The sequence below is a fragment of the Bufo bufo genome, chromosome 1 (assembly GCF_905171765.1).
Source record: "Bufo bufo chromosome 1, aBufBuf1.1, whole genome shotgun sequence".
Taxonomy (NCBI): Eukaryota; Metazoa; Chordata; class Amphibia; order Anura; family Bufonidae; genus Bufo; species Bufo bufo.
In genome coordinates this window covers 62,277,105-62,289,527 of record NC_053389.1, presented here as the reverse complement: position 1 = coordinate 62,289,527, position 12,423 = coordinate 62,277,105, and positions in this window count along the sequence as shown.

Genomic DNA, 12,423 nt, shown 5'->3' with positions numbered 1-12,423 from the left:
AGTAAAGACTCCCCAATACAAACCCATTTAAATAACCCGCCAAACAACCAGGTGCTGACATCACATTGCCGTGACGACCAAGTAAACAATCACAATGAAAAAGAAAGCAAAACATCCTAGAAGGTCAGATTAGATCTCTCAATGTCCAAAATTGTATCTTTGTTTGTGGTACTGATCATTATTGCTTCAAATCCGCTGTTGAAAATAATGGTACATATTAGGAATACAACTAACATTAATATGGAAATTATAAAAACAATTTAACTCATAATCGCGATTGAGACCCATTGGTCCCAAAGTTTGGAGTTGATGGATCGAAAAAGCCTCACACTTCATCAATAATTTATTCCTTTTGCCTCCACGACATGGTTGTGATATACGTTCAATAATCTGAAAACGTAACTGTGCACTTGTATGTTTTAGTTGGTGAAAATGATATGGTATAGGTAGCAACAGATTGCCTTTCCTGATAGTAGATTTATGCTTGCAGAATCTATCTTTCATGAGAGTGGATGTCTCACCAACATACAATAAGCCACATTTAAGAATATAAACAATGAGTGCCCTTTATGACACTGGAGCAGTGAATACAACCCAGGCACGGAAAAGTGCCTTGTCTAGAAGTAAGAAGAACACTTTGTTTCAATTCCATTCTATAACTCCCTATGTCAGCCCTAATGATTTTATCCCCGATATTTTCAGTTCTTTTGTAGCAGATAATGGGGGAGTTCTGGAACTCCGAACTCCTCAACTCGTGGATAGGATTTTTTTTATAATATTCCAATGTTTGTTGTTTGTTTTGTTGTAATTACAATTTTTTTTCAATTACTAAAAAAAATATTAAATATATTAATTTAATTTATCTGAAAAGTTTCTGGCGGGATTTGAACTCACAACCTTCTACATTACAGTCCAGAATGTTAACCACTACACTATAGAGCTGCATGGCCAGTTACTAAAAAACAAAAAATAAATATGAGACTTCTGCTGTATAGGAATATTTACTACTAGTACTACCGCGATGTGCCAAGCATAGTGTCAGGACTCGAACCTGTGGCCAGTCATGTCCCAGGCGGTAGCTCTACCCACTAGGCTACCGTCTCTCCTTGGACTGTTTTCTAGCTAACTTCTAACTACCTCTCTTGTTCTTGCCTTGACCTGCTGATTATTCCAATTTCTTGCACCTGCTACTTCCCTATAAAAACCCAGCCCTTGAACCCAGCCCTTTGCTGGTTATTGTGCCTCCAAGCCTGTAGCAAGCTTCCTCTCTGCTCCTCCACCGCTATTGCTGATTTACCATCGTTGCCAACCTGGACCGTTTTGACCTCGCTGAATTGCCGCCTGCATTGACTCACTGCTTACCACCGACCACGCCTCCGTTTACTCCTGCTGTTATCTCGCTGCCATCTCTGCTGCTGACCCAGACTGATCGACCACGCTACCTGCCTCCTGCTTCTGTGGGCCTCTGCCACTGGACTCCATACTTCCAGCTCGGGTGTCCTCAGACTCAGGTGAGCCTCGGTTGACACTACTCCTTAACAGAATAACCAGCCTAAAAAAAAAATGGAGTCCGCAGTGGCCACCCTGCGCAAGCAGGTGTCTGAGCTGCAAGAGTTCGGCACCACCTACCAGGAGAAATTTTCGCAAATCCAAGGCCTGGTACAGAGTCAACAGGGGGAGATCATTGAGCTCCAACGGCAACTCCTGGACATACGCGGCGCGGCTGCAGACACCCGCATGCCACTACCCTCGAAATTCAATGGAGATCGTCGCCAGTACCGTGGCTTTCTCAATCAGTGCCGTATCTACTTCCGGATGCATCCGGCCCCCTTTTCCACTGACGAGAAGAAAGTATTGTTCATTGTTAACCTCCTGACGCACGAGGCCCTGGCATGGGCGTCTCCATACATGGAAATCGATAGCCGTCTGCTGCACAATCTGGATGTTTTCATCACTGCTATGAGCCAGGTCTTTGATGACCCCAATCGCTGTGCGACAGCTGAGGCAAGACTACACAGTCTTCGACAGTGAAGACGCTCTGTCGCCGAGTACGCCGCCGAGTTCCGCTGCTGGGTCTCAGACACCAACTGGAACCCAGCTGCTCAAAGGAGCCGATTTCGGCGAGGTCTATCGGAGGCGATCAAAGATGAACTTGCCAGACTTGAAGCCCCGGATGATTTGGACGACTTCATTCAGGTGTGTGTCCGTATTGATCAGAGGCTCACCGAGAGAAGGAAAGAAAGGCTCTGGTTCAAGGCGACAGACCCACTTACTCTACCACCCAGCAGGTCGCCCAACCTCCCATTGAGCCGATGCTGGTTGACGCAGTGCGCAAGACTCTGTCCGTAGCAGAAAAAGAACGACGACTGGCCGAAGGCCTCTGCCTCTACTGTGGGGAGCCAGGGCACATTGCCATCAAATGCCCCAACAAATCCTGCAGAACCATTGCCGTCACTAAACTGCGAGAGCAGCGGCAGGCCGCAATCCCGACGGTGACGGCAGAGACAACTGAGTTAGTAGCCACCGGGTCCCACTTCACCGTTCCAATTGTCATTACCATCGGGGATCGACAACTTCTCTGTTCTGCAATGCTCGACTCCGGTGAAACGGTGGATGGGTCCCCACTCTCCTCGGGACCCGTTACACATCAGACCACAGATTTACAGCTCCACATTAAAACCAACCACCACGAGATGATCCACTTCTCTTTGATTGCCTCCCCCAAGTTTCCGGTGATCTTGGGCATCCCGTGGTTAGCCACTCACAACCCTTCGGTGGACTGGGAAACCCCCTGTCTACGGTTCACATCCGAGTTCTGCTCTTCAAACTGTCTGCATGAACCTGCTTCTCCAACACCCAAAGTATCTATCATCTCGGGACCAACGGTTAAGGAGCTGTTGCCTCCACAATATAGCAAGTTTCAGGATGTCTGCGAAAAAAAAAACGCAGACAAGCTGCCCCCGCATCGACCATACGACTGCCCAATTGAATTATTACCTGGGGCTGAAATACCATTTGGCAGCATCTACTCCCTCTCGGAGCCTGAACTCAAGGCCCTGAAGGACTACTTGGACGAGGACCTAAAGATGGGCTTAATTCGACCCTCCACCTCCCCTGCGGGAGCACCCTTCTTCTTCGTGGAGAAAAAAAGACTCCTCTCTACGCCCTTGCATTGATTACCGCAAGCTGAATGATGTTACGGTAAAAAAACGTTACCCTCTCCCCCTGATTTCGGAACTTCTCGAGAGACTCTGGGCGGCGAAAGTCTTTACGAAACTCGATCTTCGAGGGGCCTATAATCTGGTTCGCATTCGCCCCGGGGATGAATGGAAGACCGCCTTTCGCACACGATATGGACATTTTGAATACTTAGTTATGCCCTTCGGACTTTGCAATGCCCCAGCCACTTTCCAACATTTCATTAATGACGTCCTTAGGGACATGCTGGATCTGTTCGTAGTGGAATACCTGGACGATATTTTAATTTTCTCGGAAAATCTCGATCAACATCGTGAGCATGTCCGCAGGGTGTTACAAAGACTTCGCGAACAGTCCCTTTACATCAAGCTCGAGAAATGCGAGTTCGAACAGATCACCACCCAGTTTCTCGGTTACATCATCTCCCCGGAAGGGCTGAGTATGGATCCTCGGAAAATTCAGGCTGTAATAGATTGGCCTCCCCCTAAGAACGAAAAAGAAATACAGAGGTTTGTCGGCTTCGCCAACTTTTACCGAAAATTCATTCGGAACTTCTCAAAAATCATTACTCCAATTACCCAGTTAACCAAAAAGACTGTGCCCTTTTCCTGGACACCCGAAGCACAGGAAGCCTTCACCAAGCTTAAATCCCTCTTTACGTCTGCTCCAATTCTGATCCATCCTAATCCCGAACTGCCATTCACAATCGAAGTGGACGCCTCCGACACCGAAGTAGGCGCTGTCCTATCACAACGTACGGGAGAAAAGATGCTTTTACACCCTTGCGCCTTCTTCTCTCGCCAAATGTCCCCCGCAGAGAGGAACTATGACATCGGGAATAAGGAGTTACTGGCAATCAAAGATGCCTTCTTGGAGTGGAGACATCTATTGGAGGGGGCCATCAATCCCATAACTGTGTTCACTGACCACCGAAACCTCGAATTCATCCGTTCTGCCAAGAGGCTTTCCGCCAGACAAGCCAGATGGAGTTTTTTTTTTTCTCGATTCAATTTCATTATCACATATCGCCCTGGGTCGAAGAATGGCAAAGCAGATGCCCTTTCCAGGATGTTCTCTGAACCTTCACAGGACAACAAGGGCCAAGCCAGCATTCTACCCGAGAAAAAAGTCTTAGGAGCTACTTACCCAAAGGAACTCCTGGGGTCAATCAAGAAGGCTTATGAAAAGGACCCCCTTCCTCACCCACCCAGCAGAAGACGTCAACCTCACCCTCAAGGGTGGCTTCTGGGTATACCTGGGTCGACAACTGTACGTACCAGAAATGGCACGGCTCGATGTACTAAAATATAACCACGATACCAAGTTGGCTGGCCATCCAGGTACAAGAAAGACCCAGGAACTCCTGTCCCGCTCCTTCTGGTGGCCGACGTATAGGAAAGATACTAAAAGGTTTGTCTCCTCATGCACGGTCTGTGCCCGCAACAAGACTCCCCGCTCTTCACCAGTGGGGCTGCTGCGACCACTCCCCATCCCCTCCCGCCCTTGGGGTTCAATTTCTATGGACTTTGTGGTTGACCTACCCCCTTCAAAAGGGATGAACACCATCCAGGTCGTCGTGGACCGCCTTACCAAGATGGCCCATTTCATCCCCTGCAAGGGCCTACCCACCGCCAAACAGACGGCTGACCTAGTATTCCGTGAAATCTTTAGGTTACACGGGGTTCCGGATGATGTGGTCTCTGACCGAGGAGTGCAATTCACCTCTAAATTCTGGAAAGAATTCTGCCTGGCCCTTGGGATCACGGTAAACCTGTCCTCCGCTTTCCATCCCCAGTCTAATGGGCAGACAGAGAGAACAAACCAGACCCTCGAGCAGTACCTACGTTGTTTCATCACTCATTTGCAGGATGACTGGTTGGACCACCTTCCTACGGCCGAGTTTTCCTACAATAATGCGGAACACAGTTCCACCCATTACAGTCCTTTCTACGCCAACACTGGCCTGCATCCAGCTTTCATCCCACGCCTGCCCATCACCTCCACGCTTCCAGCTGTGGCCGAATGCCTGGCAAATTTACAAGAGGCACAAGAGAACATTTCCAATAATCTCCTTGAGGCTCAGAGACGCTTTAAGCGGGCGACAGACAAATGTCGTAGACCCGCTCCGGACTTTCAGATAGGAGATCAAGTGTGGCTCTCCACAAGAAACCTAAGACTGAAGGTACCTGCTCAGAAATTGGGCCAAAAATACTTGGGGCCTTTCCGGATCTCTGGCCGGATTAATGAAGTCACCTTCCGGCTGGACCTCCCACATTCCATCAGGGTGCACCCAGTCTTCCATTGCTCCCTTCTCAAGCCGTTTGTAGAGAACACCTTCCCTGGCCGCCCTTCTCCGTCTAAAATTCCGTAACACTTGCCGGCATTATTTTACATTGAAATGCATTAATGCTGGATCCGGCCCCTAGTGTTCCGGTTTTGCGGTCTGCGCATGTGCAGACCTTTAAAAATGTGGAAAAGATAAATACTGGATCAGTTTTTCCGGATGACAACTGGAGAGACAAATCCAAAATTGCAATGCATTTGTGAGACGGATCCGCATCTGGATCCGTTCTACAAATGGTATGCATTTGCATACAGATTGCCAGATCTGCCTGCCGGAATCCAGCAACGCAAGTGTGAAAGTACCCTAACAAAAGTCTCACCTGGGTGATAGGATTTGGGAGGTATAAATCTACTCTTAATATTGAGATCAAATTGTTTCAAAGTAAGTGTATTCACATCCATCCCCTCCCCCAAACAAGGTGTCTGACGACCAGTAGTAAAATGGGCCTTAAATCACACATTCCGAAAAAAATCTCTGCAAGTCCATGTCCAAACTGAATGTATCAATGCCCCCAGTGGGGCTAAATGATAAACCTTTCTGCAATACATTAATCTGCACAGGAGTAAGGCTTTTAGAATAAAGGTTTAGAAATAATGTCTCTGCAGTACCTGCGATCGTGTCATCCGTGGTGCATCCACCTCTCCGATAATGGCGGCCTGCTCTCCTGCTCTCCTGGTGCTGTTCTTCTTGGACAGTTGTGCTTTCCTAAAAAAGCTCCTTGTTGACCAGTTGTAGTGTTGCTGCCAGAACCAGAGGATACGGAACCTATCCTGCGGCCTGTTGGTCGTGTTTGTGGAATAGCTGTGCCCGATGTGTCCTGCCATTTATAGATGCGATGTATCAGGTAATCCTCTAAATCCCTGATGTATTTTGCCCGCTTGTTACTTTCAATGTTACTTTTTAAGTCAGAGCAGTGTTTGTCTATTTTATCTTTAAGGACTGATTTTTAATGGCAGATATATTTGTTTTGCATTCATTAATGGTGGTAGATAAATGTTCATTCGTTAATACGATGAGATTAGTATGCTAGCAAATCGGGTACAATAGTCCAAATTATCACGAAAGAGCATTGTTCTGAGGTGCACCGTATACCACATGGTATTCGCTGTATTCAGCCAAGGTAGCTTTATTTTTTCACTTGCAATAGGAAATTTATTGTTTATATTCTTAAATGCCCATGTGGCTTACTGTATGTTGGTGAGACGTCCACTCGCATGAAAGATAGATTCTGCAAGCATAAATCTACTATCAGGAAAGGAAATCTGTTGCTACCTATACCATATCATTTTCACCAACAAAAACATACAGTTACACAGTTAGGTTTTCAGATTATTGAATGTGTATCACAACCACGTCGTGGAGGCGACAGGAATAAATTATTGATGAAGCGTGAGGCTTTTTGGATCCAAACTTTGGAACCGATGGGTCTCAATCGGGATTGTGAGTTAAATTGCTTTTTATAATTTCCATATTAATGTTAGTTATATTCCTAATATGTACCATTATTTTCAACAGCGGAATTGAAACAATAATGATCTGTACCACAAACAAAGATACAATTTTGGACATTGAGAGATCTAATCTGACCTTCTAGGATGTTTTCCTTTCTTTTTCATTGTGATTGTTTACTTGGTCGTCACCACAATGTGATGTCAGCATCTGGTTGTTTGGCGGGTTATTTAAATGGGTTTGTATTGGGGAGTCTTTACTGTTTGACAAAGGCACAGATTGTGCCAAAATGCGGCACAGATATGTGGCAATAAAGAAATACTTCGCAAGAATTCAAGAGCGAGTGCTAGTCCTTTGCTATTACTAAAAAAAAATTAGTCATCTGAGAAACCATTGGTACAGTATATACAGACAGGAAATGACTGTGAACACTATACTATTATTGGGGGGGGGGGGGTATCTGCAAAGTTTGGTTTGCTATATAATGTCTGTAATGTTAATGTTATGAACACTGCACAGTTGTTCCAGCATGTGCCTGGAATAACCAGAGTTAACTATCCTGGCCCACCCTTTTCTTGAACTGAGGGTGTGGGGTGCCTCCACCCCCTAGTTCTAGAATATTCTAGTCAGAGTAGATGTAGATATTGAATTTGGAGAAGTCTCCATGTGCTCCTCTACCATATAATCCGGCTCCAAGCTCTGGAGCCTCGGTTACTGCCACGAGCTCCAGGGGATGCAAGGAAGCAAGAACAAAAGGAGGAGGATTTGCATGGCTACAGTGAGAGAGAGAGATAGACAGCATGGTAGCCAAGCTTAAAGTGATCCAGGCCCTGCTGCTGCAAAGGGATAAAAAGTTAAAACACCGTATGCACTCCAGAATAGTCGACACTACAGCCACATTTGAAGAGATGTTATTAGCTAGAGATCCCTATAGCAGATATTTTAGCCAGAGTAATTTGAGGGCCAATGCCATACTCACCTGCTTAGCTCATGCTGGGACATCTACAAGGACTCTGCATTGTGTACAAACTACTGCTGGATGCACTACAACTTCAATCCTGCATATAGCAAAGAGAGACTCTTGTACAGTTTCATGTGACTTGGTCTCTGACTCTCTTAACACCACATGCTGGCCTTTCCACCTTCTACACATTCCCTGTCTAGCACACACGTGAACATTGACACCATGGGCAGCCACAAACCACCATCAGGCAGGGAGCCCATAGCTTTAGGAGGTGCCCAAAGGAACAGAGTGCCCCTCCTTCATTGCACCAACCCCAGGGTGCGATGGTCTGAGGGAGTACACCATGACACATCATCATCAGGGTCACTACCACTCCCATACTCTGCTTTGGCTCCCAAGGGGCTTGCTGCATATGCACTACTTATCTGTGTGACTGTTTACCTGGATGCTGTATACACTATTTGTATACTGTATATACTTTTTATTTGGAACTGTGTGTAAAATTTATTGAGACACTTGATATACAATTTTTCTGGATACTGTATGTTCTGTTTATGTGGACACTTCATACAGATGTAGCAAACATTAACTTAATCATTTTAATTGCATGTGATTGCTAAATGTAAATTTGAAGGAGGTTTCTGGAACCCACTGGGCCCCACAAACCCTCCTTGATTACAGATACCTTACCTGAAGAAAGTTTGTAATATACTTACTGCCCCAAACTTGCATGGTTTGCATAGGAACCCGGTCACTTGACACTCCTCTCTGAAAATTCAGCATCCAGCGAAGTCACGGGTTCTGGTTTGGACAATGGATGGGATGTCACTGTCGTATTCATGACCAGAATTATTTATGTGCGAACTCCTGAATTCACTTAATCTGCGCCCGTGCTAGGGAAATAAATAGTTGTGCAGTATTAAAATACAGAGCCCTGGGCAAAACATTCTAGGCCCAAACCCTGAATATTTTGGCTGAATAATGCTAGGAATATTGATGGACACTTTAGGTTGCCATGTATTGCCAGGACCCTCAGACCCCTAGAGGCCACCAAAAACAGCCTATTGTAATCTGCCTGTGCCCTCCAGCTTTGCAGCTATAGGGCGCAAGGCAAAAGTAGTGATTGACTCCTTGTGCTGTCCCTGGTTGAATTCTCTACTGTGCATGTGCAAAAGAGTAAATTTGAAAGCAATTTTAGTTTAGTTGGATTTTCTATAGCAGAGATTGATACTTTAACTTGACCCATTCCATCTTGGTGACATTCCTTTGCTGTTAGACACAGGACTAACTAAGTGTTCCATCTGAAGTCATGATTCCTCCCTGCTTTTTGCTTGTGGGCTAATGAGTCATTGGCCCAAAAGCAATTTAAGCAGGGATGAATCATGGCTTCAGATGGAAAAAAAATGACGAATATTCTAAAAAAACGAATATAGTTACTGAACTTACACACAGCAAGTCTCTTATTTCCTGAAATGACCAAAAGTCAGAGCAAGTTTGCTAACAAATTAGGTAGAAAAAGGACCAGGGTGGCATTTGTGTACAGAAAATGTATTTAAAGGCAACCTGTCACATTGAGCATGGTGTCTGATCTACAGACAGCATGTTATAGAGGGGGAAGTGTAGCTGGCCAGCTAAGACCTGTCCTAGGTTGCTAATATAGCTTATATGTTTATACAGCTAGACCTGCCTATAACCTTAGTACAGTTCCTATGTTTGTGTGTTAAAGACAAAAGCAGTGTTATTTACAGTTACTTCATGTTTGGATGTCATATAACTGTTATATATATTGTGTTCACAGAAGCAGAAAAGATAATATGCCTTTAAGATTAGTTATATGGATGTGAGGTAAGCTCAATGACATAGCAGAAACAACAGAAAGCATAGAGTTAAACTGTTGTTGCTGTGCAGGAGTCTATACCAATTACAGCCAGCCTCACACACAGCAGGAGTCTTGGCCAATCATACCCAGCCTCATGCACAGCCTGTGTGGGAAATTCCCCTAGCAGGAGCTGCTGGAATCATTATTCACCAGAGAGAGGAGCTGAACAGACACACACTCCACTAAGAGCTGTTTTATGAAAGCAAGAGACCAAAATAGGTATTTAAAACAGTTATATAATGTTCTTACTGTTAATATAGTGATTAGAACTGTATACTGAACCAGTTATATGTGTTTACTTACAGTTCCACCAATTGCAAACTACAAAATTCACAATCCAAATTCCATATTGCAATCCAAATTGCATACAACCATACCAGATCATACTCAACCAATGTGCAAATAGTTACTGCTAACTGCATATTGCAAATTGCGACCAGATTCAGCAAGTAAACTATTAGTTAGACCTCAGATATACCTCTCAGAGAGATCATAAAGTGCTTAAATAACTTAACGTGAGAGTACAGATACTCAAGAGAGAAATATATCCACCATTTTATATTGAATGGCAAGATTGAACAGTTGAACCACCATCTTATACATACTACCATTTTGTGATATCTTTTCAACACGTGTTATGTACATGGACTATCTGCTGCGGAGGCGGCAGTGTTATATATGAAGAAAAGTTGAAGTTAATAAAGAAGTTATTTCAAGCATTTGGTGTGCTCTTTAGACCTACTTTTTCCATAGAACGGCGCTAGAGGAACTACAGAGTAATAGACAGTCTGGTTAGACTAAAAGTCAGAGATATCAAAATTCTTCTAATGCCACAGCGCAAAAGGCACTTCATAGTGCTGTGCCTGCCACAGGAAGAGCTGATCAGAATGATAGTTTTGTGGGACAAAATTCATTATAACCTGTATTTTATTCATTTAAATTCCTGCTAATTCTGGGCTTTGAAGTCCAGGACTCGGTCCTATCAGTGACTAACAGCCTTCCCTCTATGACTGTGTATACAGAGATAGCTGCCAATCACTGATAGGACTGCCTTCTGCCCAGAATGAGCAGGAATTTAAATGAATAAATTACAAGTTTTACAGATTCTTTTCCTATAAAATATATGAATCCGCTCGGCTCTTCCTACTCTATAACATGTTAGTAGTTTACATTGTATTTTCATGATAACAAGTTCCCTTTAAAAAGATGTAAAAATTTAGATAATTGTAGACATGTAACACATTTCTAGAGCATTTCCAAGCTTGTGGATGCTAGGAAATCAGTGGCTGAGGATAGATCATAAATATTAAAGCACTGTACAACCACTTTCAGTTATTTCATCCTTCAAGAAATATGAATGAAACATGACTTCTGCTAATGTACCGTATTTTCTATACCAAACTAGATACCACATTGAGTGATGGGTTTCTGTAATCTTCAATCTACCTTTTGTTTGTAACTTATTTCCACATCTTAATGGGGTTTTCCCACAAAAAAAAAAATATCTCAAACATCAGATAGTGATAAAATATTACAACTTTTACTGGGGACGCTGGTTGGTGACACACACACAGTTCTCCATCTCATCCCTGAATACTGTAGCTCAGTTCCTAGCATGTGATGCTAGGCAGGTTTCAATTCTCCTATAACTGCTCATGCACTGTGTGGAGGAGAGCAGGGGCACTATAGGAATGTTTGCCCCAGGAATTTTGCAGGGGACGTGGCATCACAGCGCATGCAGCCAAGAAGGGCATAAAGAGTGGTTAGAGCATTCAGTGTAGACAGTAGATGTATGTGCATCGTAGTGTGTTCTGCGGCAGCAGAACACAGCCCTGAAGCATACCAGCTTACAAAGAAAGCTTAAAACCAGCTAAGGGTACTTTCACACTAGCGTTGTTTGAATCCGGCCGGCAATTCTGTCGCCGTAACTGCCCGCCGGATCCGGAAAAACGTGTGAAAACGGATTACATTTGAATCCTGATCAGGATTCTGATCACAATGAAAAAATACATTGGAAAAAACGGATCCGCCATTTATGGACTTTAACTTTTTTTGCACATTTTTCGGGTTTAACATGCAAAAGCCGGATCCGGTTTGATGGAACACACGGCGCCGGATCTGGCATTAATGCAAGTCAATAAGAAAAATGCCGGATCCGGCGTTCAGTCAAAGTGTTCCGGATTTTTGGCTGGAGGTAAAAATACAACATGCTACGGTTTTCTGAAAAGCCGTATCAGTCAAAAAGACTGAACTGGATGCATCCTGAACAGATTGCTCTCCATTCAGAATGCATGGGGATAAAACTGATCAGTTCTTTTCCGGATTTGAGCCCCTAGGACGGAATCATCGCCAGAAAAGAAAAACGCTTGTGTGAAAGTACCCTAAAGTGGAGGAAAAGACAAAGAAAATATTGAAAAGCACACCAGTGTCAAAATAAGGTGTGAGTACACGGCCTGTGGAGATTAACGCTTAAAGGATAACTGTCATTTTTTTTTTTTTTTGGAGTATTGGATTGTGGTGATTAATATCTCCTTGGTGGCCCTATTTAAACTTTTCACTGTGTATTCAATTAACCCTTAATTCAACAGT